Below are 14,233 nucleotides of genomic sequence, written 5' to 3' on the forward strand. Positions count from 1 at the left end.
TCTAAATGCCAAGTGTCACGTCTGGAGGAAACCTGGCACCATCCCTACGGTGAAGTATGGTGGCTTTTCAGTGGCAGGGACTGTGAGACGAGTAAGGATCGAGGGAAAGATGAACGGGGCAAGGTATAGAGAGATCCTTGATGAAAACCTGCTCCAGAGTGCTCAGGACATCAGACTGGGGTGAAGGTTCACCTTCCAACAGGACAACAACCCTAAGCACACAGCCAAGACAATGGAGGAGTTTCTTTGGGACTGAATGTCCTTGAGTGGCCCAGCCAGACCCCAGACTTGAACATGATCTAACATCTCTGAAGAGACCTGAAAATAGCTGCGCAGCAACGCTCCACATCCAACCTAACAGAGCTTGAGAGGTTCTGCAGAGAAGAATGGGAGAAACTCCACAAATACAGGTGTGCCAAGCTTGTAGCGTCTTACCCAAGAAGACTCAAACTATTGAGTAATTTTTCACAAAATTCTAAAAACCTGTTTTTGCTATGTCATTATTGGGGTATTGTGTGGAGATTGATGAGTTCATTTTTATTTTTTAATCAATTTTAGAGTAAGACTGTAACGTAACAAATTCAGATAAAGTGAAGGGTCTGAATACTTTCCAAATGCAGGTGAAGTAACAGTCTAGTATGGGGAAACCTGTTCTCAAGCTAAATAACTTGTACAAGTACACGCAAAGACAAAATAAAAGCTACTGGCATCTCCCACAAACAATAGTTTTTTCAATAGTTACTCTTATGCTTTCTATGTGAAAGCTTTGACAGATCGTATCCTCCGCTTATCCTCCGCTTATCCTTTGCTTATCCTCCGCTTATCCTCCCCTTATTCTCTCCTATCCTCTCCTTATCCTCCAGTTATCCTCTCCTTATCCTCCGCTTATCCTCTGCTTATCCTCCGCTTATCCTCCCCTTATTCTCTCCTATCCTCTCCTTATCCTCCAGTTATCCTCTCCTTATCCTCCGCTTATCCTCTGCTTATCCTCAGCTTGTCCTCCCCATTATCCTCTCCTTATCCTCCCCTTATCATCTGCTTATCCTCAGCTTATCCTCCCCTTATTCTCTCCTATCCTCTCCTTATCCTCCAGTTATCCTCTCCTTATCCTCCGCTTATCCTCAGCTTATCCTCCCCTTATCCCCCCCTTATCATCTGATTATCCTCCCCTTATCCTCACCTTATCATCTGATTATCCTCCCCTTATCCTCCGCTTATCCTCCCCTTATCCTCCCCTTATCATCTGATTATCCTCCCCTTATCATCTGATTATCCTCCCCTTATCCTCCCCTTATCCTCTGATTATCCTCCCCTTACCCTCCGCTAGCACAGCAGACGTCATTGAGTAAATAACGGGAGTAAAACCACTGCCCTTCAGCAGGATTCTCATGCTTCTCATGCCACACCATGCCTGTCTCTCATGTGGCCTGTGTCTTACTGCGATGGGATCCACTGAGGCCAAGAGTTCAGATTGGGAGGAGGCTTATGTATGTAAGAGGGAGAGATAGAGGGGGAAGGAGGGAGGGGTGGAAAGAGAGTGGGAAGCAGGGAGAGAGCAGGAGGGAGAGAGAGAAAGAGAGAAAGAAAGAGAGAAAGAGAGAAAGAGAACAGGAGAAAGAGAGGGAGAGAGAGCGAGAGAGAGAGAGAGAGAGCGAGAGAGAGAGAGAGAGAGAGAGAGAGAGAGAGAGAGAGAGAGAACAGGAGAGAGAGAGATATGCTAGAAAGCCCTCTCACCAAGAATAACTATAAGAAATGTGTTCATAGGATTGGATTGTTGAAGAATTCCTCTCTGCCCTTTTGTTATCTTAAATAAAACCCTATCATTGTATTATGTTTAGCCTTTTATAAGAGGTGATAAAGAATTGAGCACATCTAGTACCAAATGTCCATGCAGGTTCACAATGTGTATTAGCATAAAAATCCCATTCTTAGTCATAAATCTAGAACAAACTGTATTACACAAAAAGCTCTCACAGGCACAGCAGAATTAGAAGTTATACCACATTTCAAAGTGTTTTTGGGACCCTGGGTGGACATATCTTGCTCAGGGTTGTTCCGTTTCACCAAATTTAGAAGGGTAAGTTTTTAGGTAGGGGTAACATGTTATGTTTAGGCACTCATTCTGAAAGGTTAAGGTTTGGGATAGAGTTAAAATGTTATGTTTAGGCACTCATTCTGAAAGGTTAAGGTTTGGGATAGAGTTAAAATGTTATGTTTAGGCACTCATTCTGAAAGGTTAAGGTTTTGGATAGGGTTAACATGTTAAGTTTAGGCACTCATTCTGAAAGGTTAAGGTTTGGGATAGAGTTAAAATGTTATGTTTAGGCACTCATTCTGAAAGGTTAAGGTTTGGGATAGAGTTAAAATGTTATGTTTAGGCACTCATTCTGAAAGGTTAAGGTTTGGGATAGAGTTAAAACAAACCAAAAAGTAAGTGTCCACCACTGGGATCAAAAACACATCCTTCTGATCCAGAGTCATGAGATTACACCCATAATTCACCCATATCTACAATGATCCAGAGTCATGAGGTTACACCCATAATTCACCCATATCTGCAATGATCCAGAGTCATGAGATTACACCCATAATCCACCCATATCTACGATGATCCAGAGTCATGAGATTACACCCATAGTTCGCCCATATCTGCAATGATCCAGAGTCATGAGATTACACCCATAATCCACCCATATCTACGATGATCCAGAGTCATGAGATTACACCCATAGTTCGCCCATATCTGCAATGATCCAGAGTCATGAGATTACACCCATAATTCACCCATATCTACAATGATCCAGAGTCATGAGATTACACCCATAATCCACCTATATCTACAATGATCCAGAGTCATGAGATTACACCCATAATCCACCCATATCTACGATGATCCAGAGTCATGAGATTACACCCATAATTCACCCATATCTACAATGATCCAGAGTCATGAGATTACACCCATAATTCACCCATAACTACAATGATCCAGAGTCATGAGATTACACCCACAATTCACCCATATCTACAATGATCCAGAGTCATGAGATTATACCCATAATCCACCTATATCTACAATGATCCAGAGTCATGAGATTACACCCATAATCCACCTATATCTACAATGATCCAGAGTCATGAGACAATGAGCAGGCCCCCTAGCAAAATCCAAGACCCTAATAGACAGTTTTAAAGGCATTTCCTGATGACATCAGGATAGATGTCCAAAGAGAAAGAGAAAGAAAGAGAGAGAGGGAGAGAGAGAGAGAGAGAGAGAGAGAGAGAGAGAGAGAGAGAGAGAGAGAGAGAGAGAGAGAGAGAGAGAGAGAGAAAGAGAAAGAGAAAGAGAGAGAGAGAGAGAGAGAGAGAGGGAGAGAGAGGGAGGGAGGGAGGGAGGGAGAGAGAGAGAAAGAGAGAGGGAGAGGGAGGGAGAGAGAGAGAGACAGACAGACAGAGAGACAGAGAGAGACAGCTGTTGCTGCGGAGTGTTGTAGAGTATGTTGCACCTCTGTAGAGTGCTGAGAGAATTGTTTGATGCAACCAGGTTTCTTTATGACCTATGGTTGTAAAAAAAAAATGGTGAAGGATGTCTCTCTCCGCTCTGGGCTCTCCTCCCTGCACCATGACTGAGAACGGGATGGGAGTGTCAATGAAAGTGGAGATGGGACTGTGCCAGGGTCAGTGGCAGACAAGCAAACTGACAAAGACCTCCTGGGAGACGCAACATTTACCTGAAGTAGATGGAGGTCCAGTCCTTATTTTGAGGGGGGGAAAAAACAGTAGCTTTAACTTTCGGGTTTGCTTTCAATCTGAAGTATTACCTAGCAGCTCTCACAGTGTCACGTCAGAATGATTAAATAGACGTTCATCCATGCTTCTCGAACTTCAGATTTTGAAGCTGTTCTAAATGTCCAAATTTCAAAGTGTTTAATTAAGGTAAACATTTTAGGCATTAACAAATTTCTAACGCCGGATTCAAACGTGCAAACATTGGAATCAGAGGAAGATACTTACGCCCATCCACCACCCCTGCCCACAACCCCCCAGCAAAATCCAAATCTACTTGAAGGTAACAGCGCCCCCCAGTGGTCAGTTTCCACATCGTCGCCTCCTTCGACATGGATGTTGAATACTGGCTTGTATCACGGGTGACCAGTATTACATGATATAATGCTCTAATGACTCGTCTGAAGTCGATCTCACCACTTCTGTCTGTAGTGTCCCAGCAGTTTGACCCCTCTGTGGAAAGGTGACTCTCACGAACAAGTACATGTTTTGCTCTTGGACACCCACAGACCTCTCAGGACTCGTTTGAAGGTGCCCCACTACCAGTTGAAAAAGTGAATCTGTTATTCATATAGTGAATCTGTTATTCAATGTGTTTGTATGGGCTTAAAGCAGTAAACATTATTTCATCAAAAACATTTTTATTTTTATTTTCTTTGATTCTTATAATTCAAAATCAAATATGACCTTCTTAAAAAAATTCCATATAGCTTAGTAGAACCCAATTCCATATAGCTTAGTAGAACCCAATTCCATATAGCTTAGTAGAACCCAATTCCATATAGCTTAGTAGAACCCAATTCCATATAGCTTAGTAGAACCCAATTCCATATAGCTTAGTAGAACCCAATTCCATATAGCTTAGTAGAACCCAATTCCATATAGCTTAGTAGAACCCAATTCCATATAGCTTAGTAGAACCCAATTCCATATAGCTTAGTAGAACCCAATTCCATATAGCTTAGTAGAACCCAATTCCATATAGCTTAGTAGAACCCAATTCCATATGTTTACCTTTATTTAACCAGGCAAGTCAGTTATGAACACATTTTTATTCACAATGACAGCCTAGGAACAGTGGGTTAACTGATCTAGGAACAGTGGGTTAACTGATCTAGGAACTGTGGGTTAACTGATCTAGGAACAGTGGGTTAACTGGTCTAGGAACAGTGGGTTAACTGGTCTAGGAACAGTGGGTTAACTGATCTAGGAACAGTGGGTTAACTGATCTAGGAACAGTGGGTTAACTGATCTAGGAACAGTGGGTTAACTGGTCTAGGAACAGTGGGTTAACTGATCTAGGAACAGTGGGTTAACTGATCTAGGAACAGTGGGTTAACTGATCTAGGAACAGTGGGTTAACTGATATAGGAACAGTGGGTTAACTGATCTAGGAACAGTGGGTTAACTGATCTAGGAACAGTGGGTTAACTGCCATGTTCAGGGACAGAACGACTTTTTACCTTGTCAGCTCGGGGATTCAATCTGGCAATCTTTTGGTTGCTAGTCAAATCAAATCAAATCAAATCAAATTTATTTATATAGCCCTTCATACATCAGCTGATATCTCAAAGTGCTGTACAGAAACCCAGCCTAAAACCCCAAACAGCAAGCAATGCAGGTGGAGAAGCACAGTGGCTAGGAAAAACTCCCTAGAAAGGCCAATACCTAGGAAGAAACCTAGAGAGGAACCAGGCTATGTGGGGTGGCCAGTCCTCTTCTGGCTGTGCCGGGTGGAGATTATAACAGAACATGGTCAAGATGTTCAATGTTCATAAATGACCAGCATGGTCGAATAATAATAAGGCAGAACAGTTGAAACTAGAGCAGCAGCACAGTCAGGTGGAAGTTGAAACTGGAGCAGCAGCATGGCCAGGTAGACTGGGGACAGCAAGGAGTCATCATGTCAGGTAGTCCTGGGGCATGGTCCTAGGGCTCAGGTCAGTTGAAACTGGAACAGCAGCATGGCCAGGTGGACTGGGGACAGCAAGGAGTCATCATGTCAGGTAGTCCTGGGGCATGGTCCTAGGGCTCAGGTCCTCCGAGAGAGAGAAAGAAAGAGAGAAGGAGAGAATTAGAGAACGCACACTTAGATTCACACAGGACACCGAATAGGACAGGAGAAGTACTCCAGATATAACAAACTGACCCCAGCCCCCCGACACATAAACTATCATTAGTCCAACGGTCTAATCACCTGATTACATTGCACTCCACGAGGAGACTGCCTGGTTACTAGTCCAACGGTCTAATCACTATGCTACCTGCCGTCCCATACAGCTTAGTAGAACCCAGTGGGGGATAAAGTACCCAATTGTCATACTTGAGTAAAAGCAAATATACCTTAATAGAAAATGACTCAAGGAAAAGTGAAAGTCACCCAGTAAAAGGCTTCACCCACTTGAGTAAATGTCTAAAAGTATTTGGTTTAAAATATACTTCATAGCCTCCCGGGTGGCACAGTGGTTAGGGGCCATCAGAGTCCCTGGGTTCGCGCCGCGACCGGGAGGTCCGTGGGGCGACGCACAATTGGCCTAGCGTCGCCCGGGTTATGGAGGGCTTGGTCGGTAGGGGTGTCCTTGTCTCATCGCGCACCAGCGACTCCTGTGGCGGGCCGGGCGCAGTGCGCGCTAACCAAGGTTGCCAGGTGCACGGTGTTTCCTCCGGCGCATTGGTGCGGCTGGCTTCCGGGTTGGATGCGCGCTGTGTTAAGAAGCAGTGCGGCTTGGTTGGGTTGTGTATCGGAGGACGCATGACTTTCAACCTTCGTCTCTCCCGAGCCCGTACGGGAGTTGTAGCGATGAGACAAGATAGTAGCTACTACAACAATTGGACACCATGAAATTGGGGAGAAAAAGGGGTAAAATTCAAAAACAAAAAAACAAAACATATCTATATATGTACAGTGCCTTACGAAAGTATTCGGCCCCCTTGAACTTTGCGACCTTTTGCCACATTTCAGGCTTCAAACATAAAGATATAAAACTGTATTTTTTTGTGAAGAATCAACAACAAGTGGGACACAATCATGAAGTGGAACGACATTTATTGGATATTTCAAACTTTTTTAACAAATCAAAAACTGAAAAATTGGGCGTGCAAAATTATTCATTGTGGTATTTGTTCTGGACAATGTCGCAGTGCGACTGCAACTTGACCAGGAATAAATAACTAAATGATACTAGATAGCTATCTCGTTATTACCTTCACCTTTATACCTATCACCCCAAACATATCAGTCATCAGCATGAATGTTTCCCACTTTGAATAAATGGGTCTGGTATTACCTCAAGCCTCAGGGAAATAACATCTCTCCTTTTCAACTCAAGTCTTCTGCTCTCCAAACCCAAAAAAGCAATTTCACCACCGGGCCAAATGTTTGAATTCTGATCAGTATTGGATCATTCTTCTGCTGAGGAGAAGTAGAGAGGTGACAGGTACAGGCATCTCTTCGACAGACAGTTCCCTGTCTCCTGCTAACATCAGGTCAGCTAGAGACACGTTAGACAGGCAGTCTCTATGGGGGTGCCACAGGGTTCAATTCTCGGGCCGACTCTTTTCTCTGTGTATATCAATGATGTTGCTCTTGCTGCGGGCGATTCCCTGATCCACCTCTACGCAGACGACACCATTCTATATACTTTCGGCCCGTCTTTGGACACTGTGCTATCTAACCTCCAAACAAGCTTCAATGCCATACAACACTCCTTCCGTGGCCTCCAACTGCTCTTAAACGCTAGTAAAACCAAATGCATGCTTTTCAACCGGTCGCTGCCTGCACCCGCATGCCCTACTAGCATCACCACCCTGGATGGTTCCGACCTAGAATATGTGGACGTCTATAAGTACCTAGGTGTCTGGCTAGACTGCAAACTCTCCTTCCAGACTCATATCAAACATCTCCAATCGAAAATCAAATCAAGAGTCGGCTTTCTATTCCGCAACAAAGCCTCCTTCACTCACGCCGCCAAGCTTACCCTAGTAAAACTGACTATCCTACCGATCCTCGACTTCGGCGATGTCATCTACAAAATGGCTTCCAACACTCTACTCAGCAAACTGGATGCAGTCTATCACAGTGCCATCCGTTTTGTCACTAAAGCACCTTATACCACCCACCACTGCGACTTGTATGCTCTAGTCGGCTGGCCCTCGCTACATATTCGTCGCCAGACCCACTGGCTCCAGGTCATCTACAAGTCCATGCTAGGTAAAGCTCCGCCTTATCTCAGCTCACTGGTCACGATGGCAACACCCATCCGTAGCACGCGCTCCAGCAGGTGTATCTCACTGATCATCCCTAAAGTCAACACCTCATTTGGCCGCCTTTCGTTCCAGTACTCTGCTGCCTGTGACTGGAACGAATTGCAAAAATCGCTGAAGTTGGAGACTTTTATCTCCCTCACCAACTTCAAACATCAGCTATCTGAGCAGCTAACCGATCGCTGCAGCTGTACATAGTCTATTGGTAAATAGCCCACCCTTTTTTCACCTACCTCATCCCCATACTGTTTTTATTTATTTACTTTTCTGCTCTTTTGCACACCAATATCTCTACCTGTACATGACCATCTGATCATTCATCACTCCAGTGTTAATCTGCAAAATTGTAATTATTTGCCTACCTCCTCATGCCTTTTGCACACATTGTATATAGACTCCCCCTTTGGTTTCTACTGTGTTATTGACTTGTTAATTGTTTACTCCATGTGTAACTCTTTGTTGTCTGCTCACACTGCTATGCTTTATCTTGGCCAGGTCGCAGTTGCAAATGAGAACTTGTTCTCAACTAGCCTACCTGGTTAAATAAAGGTGAAATAAAATAAAAAATAAAAGACACCCCAGACAATAAACTTCATATTCATGAGCTGTTCACTCTGTGGACAACAAGTGAATCTCAAACACCTTCTCTTTGATTCTCCGACCAACTTTTCAAAACGCATTAAAACACATTTTTATTTTTTATTTTACCTTTATTTAACTAGGCAAGTCAGTTAAGAACAAATTTTTACTTTCAATAACGGCCTAGGAACAGTGGGTTAACTGCCTTGTTCAGGGGCAGAACGACAGATGTGTATCTTGTCAGCTCGGGGGATTCGATCTTGCAACCTTTCGGTTACATGAGGTTCCTTCCCACTGGTTTGGTTCTTCTTCTTCTCTGAGATAGAGGTTGAGGAATCAAGGAGTCAAGGACCGGAGAAATCTTTAGAGATTCATCCCTAGTCTTCTTATCTTCTTTCATCTCCATTGATCTAAAGGGTGTCACCACTACCGTTGCTGTGTTCCCAACACAAGTGTCCCTTGATCATTATTTTTAATAACAAGCGTATTGGCCAGGTATCCAGACTGAGATGGGGGACCTGAGGAAGCTGCGAAAGGAGAAACCAGTTAGTATTCCAAAATGTGAAGATGTGTCTTCAGTTCCATCAGTATGGAGAGGTCAGTGGCACATCCATCTGGATCGGTTGACCTGGGGGTGGATCCAAACCATCCCCATCCCTGACCCCACCCGATCACATCCATCATCTTCTCATTTCCCCATCCCACCTTCCCTGGCTTTTAATCTCTCCTCATCCCTCTCTCTGTCTCTCTTTCTCTCTCCCTCATTCTCTCTCCCTCTCTATCCCTCTCTCTCTCTCCCCATCCCACAACCCCTTCCATGGCTTTTAATCTCTCCTCATCCCTCTCTCTGTCTCTCTTTCTCTCTCTCTCCCTCTCTCTCTCTCCCTCTCCCGTTCTCTCTGACCCTCTCTCTCTCTCTCTCTCTCTCTCTCTCTCACCCTCTCTCTCTCTCACCCTCTATCTCTCTCTCTCTCTCTCTCTCCTCTCCCGTTCTCTCTCTCCCTCTCTCTCATATCCACTCTCATCCTGCTTTCTTTACAAACCTACCTCTTCTAGTTCTGATCTCTCTCTCTCTCTCTATCCAGCCACAGACTCAGGAAGATTGTATTACCCAGCCCCGTATGGTGTCTCTACTGTATTAGGTCAGCCAACATTCAACTGTAATTCTGCTATCAAGGCGAAAGAAGAAAGTCAATTGAATGATTCAGCCAGACTGCACAGTCCAAGCGTGACAGATAGTTTTTCATGGACAATTTCAAAATGTCTCCCTCCCCATGAGACCTGTAATATGGAGAAGAAAGGAACCCTATATAAATTATTTTAACTTAATAAAAAAATAACTTTGTGAACATCCAAGTCTATTATGGCTGTATAGAAATGGAGTCTTAAAATCAAATTCTGTTTCCCAAATTGCACCATATTTCATATAAAGTGTACTACTTTTGAAATGAGCCCCACCGGCCCTCGTCAAAAGTAACGCACTATATAGGGAATACGGTGTCATTTAAGACTCCGCCTTTGGCCATGGAGAAATGGACAGTTGAGATCAAAGGCTAGCAGATGAAATAGAGTGTGACCTCTAGCAAGTGTGACCTTAATGACATCATTGAGTGGCAATTTCAAAGCAGTGATAGTGAAGTTGACCTCAATGGTTTCAATGGTGCCCGGTTCCTCGGGTGCTCTGGTGGAAAATAGTGCAGTACACAAGGAATAGAGTGCCATTCAGTATGCAGCCCTGGTTTCTCCACAGCTCTATCAGTTTACCTATCTACATTTATACACTATATTTTGAACCAAAAAGGGTTATTTGGCTGTCCCCATAGGAGAACCCTTTTATGAACCCTTTTTGGGTTCCATGTAAAACCCATTCCACATAGGGTTCTACATGGAACCAAAAAGGGTTCTACCTGGAACCATTTTTTCTAAGAGTATATGATACCGCTGTATAAGTTTACTTATCTTCATTGATATAGGGTTTATATAGGGTTTATAGGGTTTATAGGGTTTATATAGGGTTTATAGGGTTTATAGGGTTTATAGGGTTTATATAGGGTTTATATAGGGTTTATAGGGTTTATAGGGTTTATAGGGTTTATATAGGGTTTATATAGGGTTTATAGGGTTTATACAGGGTTTATATAGCGTTTATACATGGTTTATATAGGGTTTATATAGGGTTTATAGGGTTTAAATAGGGTTAATATAGGGTTTATAGGGTTTAAATAGATTATAGGGTTTATAAATGGTTTAAATTGTTTATATAGGGTTTAAAGAGTTTATAGGGTTTATAAATGGTTTAAATTGTTTATATAGGGTTTAAAGAGTTTATAGGGTTTATAAATGGTTTAAATTGTTTATATAGGGTTTATAGGGTTTATATGGTTTAAATAGTTTCTAGGGTTCATACATGGTTTATAGGCTTTATATAGGGTTTATATAAGGTTTATATGGTTATAATACGGTTTATATAGGGTTTATAGGGTTTAAATAGTTTATAGGATTTATAAATGGTTTATATGCTTTATAATAAGGTTTATATAGGGGTTATATGGTTATAATAAGGTTTATATAGGGTTTATAGGGTTTAAATAGTTTATAGGGTTTATAAATGGTTTATAGGCTTTATATAGGGTTTATATAAGGTTTATATAGGGTTTATATGGTTATAATAAGGTTTAAATAGGGTTTATAGGGTTTAAATAGTTTATAGGGTTCATTAATGGTTTATAGGCTTTATATAGGGTTTATATAAGGTTTAAATAGGGTTTATATGGTTATAATAAGGTTTATATCGGGTTTATAGGGTTTAAATAGTTTATAGGGTTCATTAATGGTTTATAGGCTTTATATAGGGTTTATATAAGGTTTATATAGGGTTTCTATGGTTATAATAAGGCTTATATAGGGTTTATAGGGTTTATATGGTTATAATATGGTTATAATAAGGTTTATAAGGTTTATATAGGGTTTATAGGGTTATATAGGGTTTATAGGGTTTAAATGGTTTAAATAGGGTTTATATGGTTATAATAAGGTTTATAAATGGTTTATAGGGTTGAAATAGGGTTTATATGGTTATAATAAGGTTAATATAGGGTTTATAGGGTTTATATGGTTGATATATGGGTTGTATAGGGGTTAAGCAGGGTTATATAGGACTTATAACATAATGGACAGCGGAGACGAGTCCTGAAACATTGATAAACAGGGAACAAATTGGACAGCGGAGACAAGTCCTGAAACATTGATAAACAGGGGAACATATGAACGACTCTCTTTGCCTGCAATGCTGACATGTGAAGGACACAGAGAGCTCAGCAGAATGTAGATGTGTCTAGCAGAATGTAGATTTGTCTAGCAGAATGTAGATTTGTCTAGCAGAATGTAGATTTGTCTAGCAGAATGTAGATTTGTCTAGCAGAATGTAGATTTGTCTAGCAGAATGTAGATTTGTCTAGCAGAATGTAGATTTGTCTAGTCTAGCAGAATGTAGATTTGTCTAGCAGAATGTAGATTTGTCTAGCAGAATGTAGATTTGTCTGCAATGGGTACAGCTGCTGCAGCATGCCCCCTTTCCACGCTGGGAATGTGTGTGTGTGTGTGTGTGTGTGTGTGTGTGTGTGTGTGTGTGTGTGTGTGTGTGTGTGTGTGTGTGTGTGTGTGTGTGTGTGTGTGTGTGTGTGTGTGTGTGTGTGTGTGTGTGTGTGTGAGAAAGACAGTGCGTGTTTGTCTATATGTACAGTACCAGTCAAAAGTTTGGACACACCTACTCAATCCAGGGTTTTTCTTTATTTTTACTATTTTCTACATTGTAGAATAATAGTGAAGACATCAAAACTATGAAATAACACATATGGAATCACGTAGTAACCAAAAAGGTTTTAAACAAATCAAAATATATTTTATTTCCCTTGATGACAGCTTTGCACACTATTGGCATTCTCTCAACCAGCCTCATGAGGTAGTCACCTGGAATGCATTTCAATTAACAGGTGTGGCTTGTTAACAGTTATTTTGTGGAGTTTCTTTCCTTTTTAATGTGTTTGAGCCAATCAGTTGTGTTGTGACAAGGACGAGGTGGTATACAGAAGATAACCCTATTTGGTAAAAGACCAAGTCCATATTATAGTAAGAACAGCTCAAATAAGTAAAGAGAAACAACAGTCCATCATTACTTTAAGACATGAAGGTCAGTCAATGTGGAACATTTCAAGTACTTTGAAAGTTTCTTCAAGTGCAGTTGCAAAAACCATCCAGTGCTGTGATGAAACTGGATCTCATGAGGACCGCCACAGAAAAGAAAGACCCAGAGTTACCTCTGCTGCAAAGGATAAGTTCATTAGAGTTACCAGCCTCAGAAATTGCAGCCAAATAAATGCTTCAAGTAACAGACACATCACAACATCAACTGTTAAGAGGGTACTGTGTGAATCAGGCCTTTATGGTCGAATTGCTGCAAAGAAACCACTACTAAAGAACACCAATAATAAGAAGAGACTTTACTTGGGCCAAGAAACACGAGCCATGGACATTAGACTGATGGAAATCTGTCCTTTCGTCTGATGTGTTCAAAATTGAGATTTTTGGTTCCAACCGCTGTCTTTGTGAGACGTAGAGTAGTTTAATGGATGATCTCTGCATGTGTAGTTCCCACTGTGAAGCATGGAAGAGGAAGTGTGATAGTGTGGGGGTGCTTTGCTGGTGACACTGTCTGTGATTTATTTTGAATTCAATGCACACTTAATTGGGCTGAGATCCCGCTAACGGGATCGATATGACAACAGCCAGTGAAAGTGCAGGGCGCCAAATTCAAAACAACAGAAATCCCATAATTACAATTCCTCAAACATACAAGTATTTTACACCCTTTTAAAGATACACTTCTTGTTAATCCCACCACAGTGTCCGATTTCAAAAAGGCTTTACAACGAAAGCAAACCAAACGATTATGTTAGGTCAGAGCCAAGTCACAGAAAAACACAGCCATATTGAATAAATGAATCACTAACCTTTGATGATCTTCATCAGATGACACTCATAGGACTTCATGTAACATGTATGTTTTGTTCGATAAAGTTCATATTTATATTTAAAAAAAATCTCAGTATACATTGACGCGTTACGCTCACTAGTTCCAAAACATACGGTGATTTTGCAGAGAGCCACATCAATTTACAGAAATACTCATAATAAACATTGATAACAGATACAACTATTATGCACGGAATTATAGATACACTTCTCCTTAATGCAACTGCTGTGTCAGATTTAAAAAAAGCTTTACCGAAAAAGCACACCATGCAATAATCTGAGTACAGCGTTCAGAGACCAAAAGACTGTTGACATCTAGTGGAAGCCTTAGGAAGTGCAATTTCACCCCATAGACACTGTGCATTCGATCGGGAATGAGTTGAAAAACTACAAACCTGCCATATGAGTTCTGTTATACTCACAGATATCATTCAAACAGTTTTTTGGAAACTACAGAGTGTTTTCTATCCAATACTACTAATAATATGCATATATTAGTAACTGGGCCTGAGTAGCAGACAGTTTACTCTGGGCACCTTATTCATCCAAGCTACTCAATACTGCCCCCAGCCAT

This window comes from Oncorhynchus kisutch, linkage group LG22, assembly GCF_002021735.2.
Source record: "Oncorhynchus kisutch isolate 150728-3 linkage group LG22, Okis_V2, whole genome shotgun sequence".
NCBI lineage: Eukaryota > Metazoa > Chordata > Actinopteri > Salmoniformes > Salmonidae > Oncorhynchus > Oncorhynchus kisutch.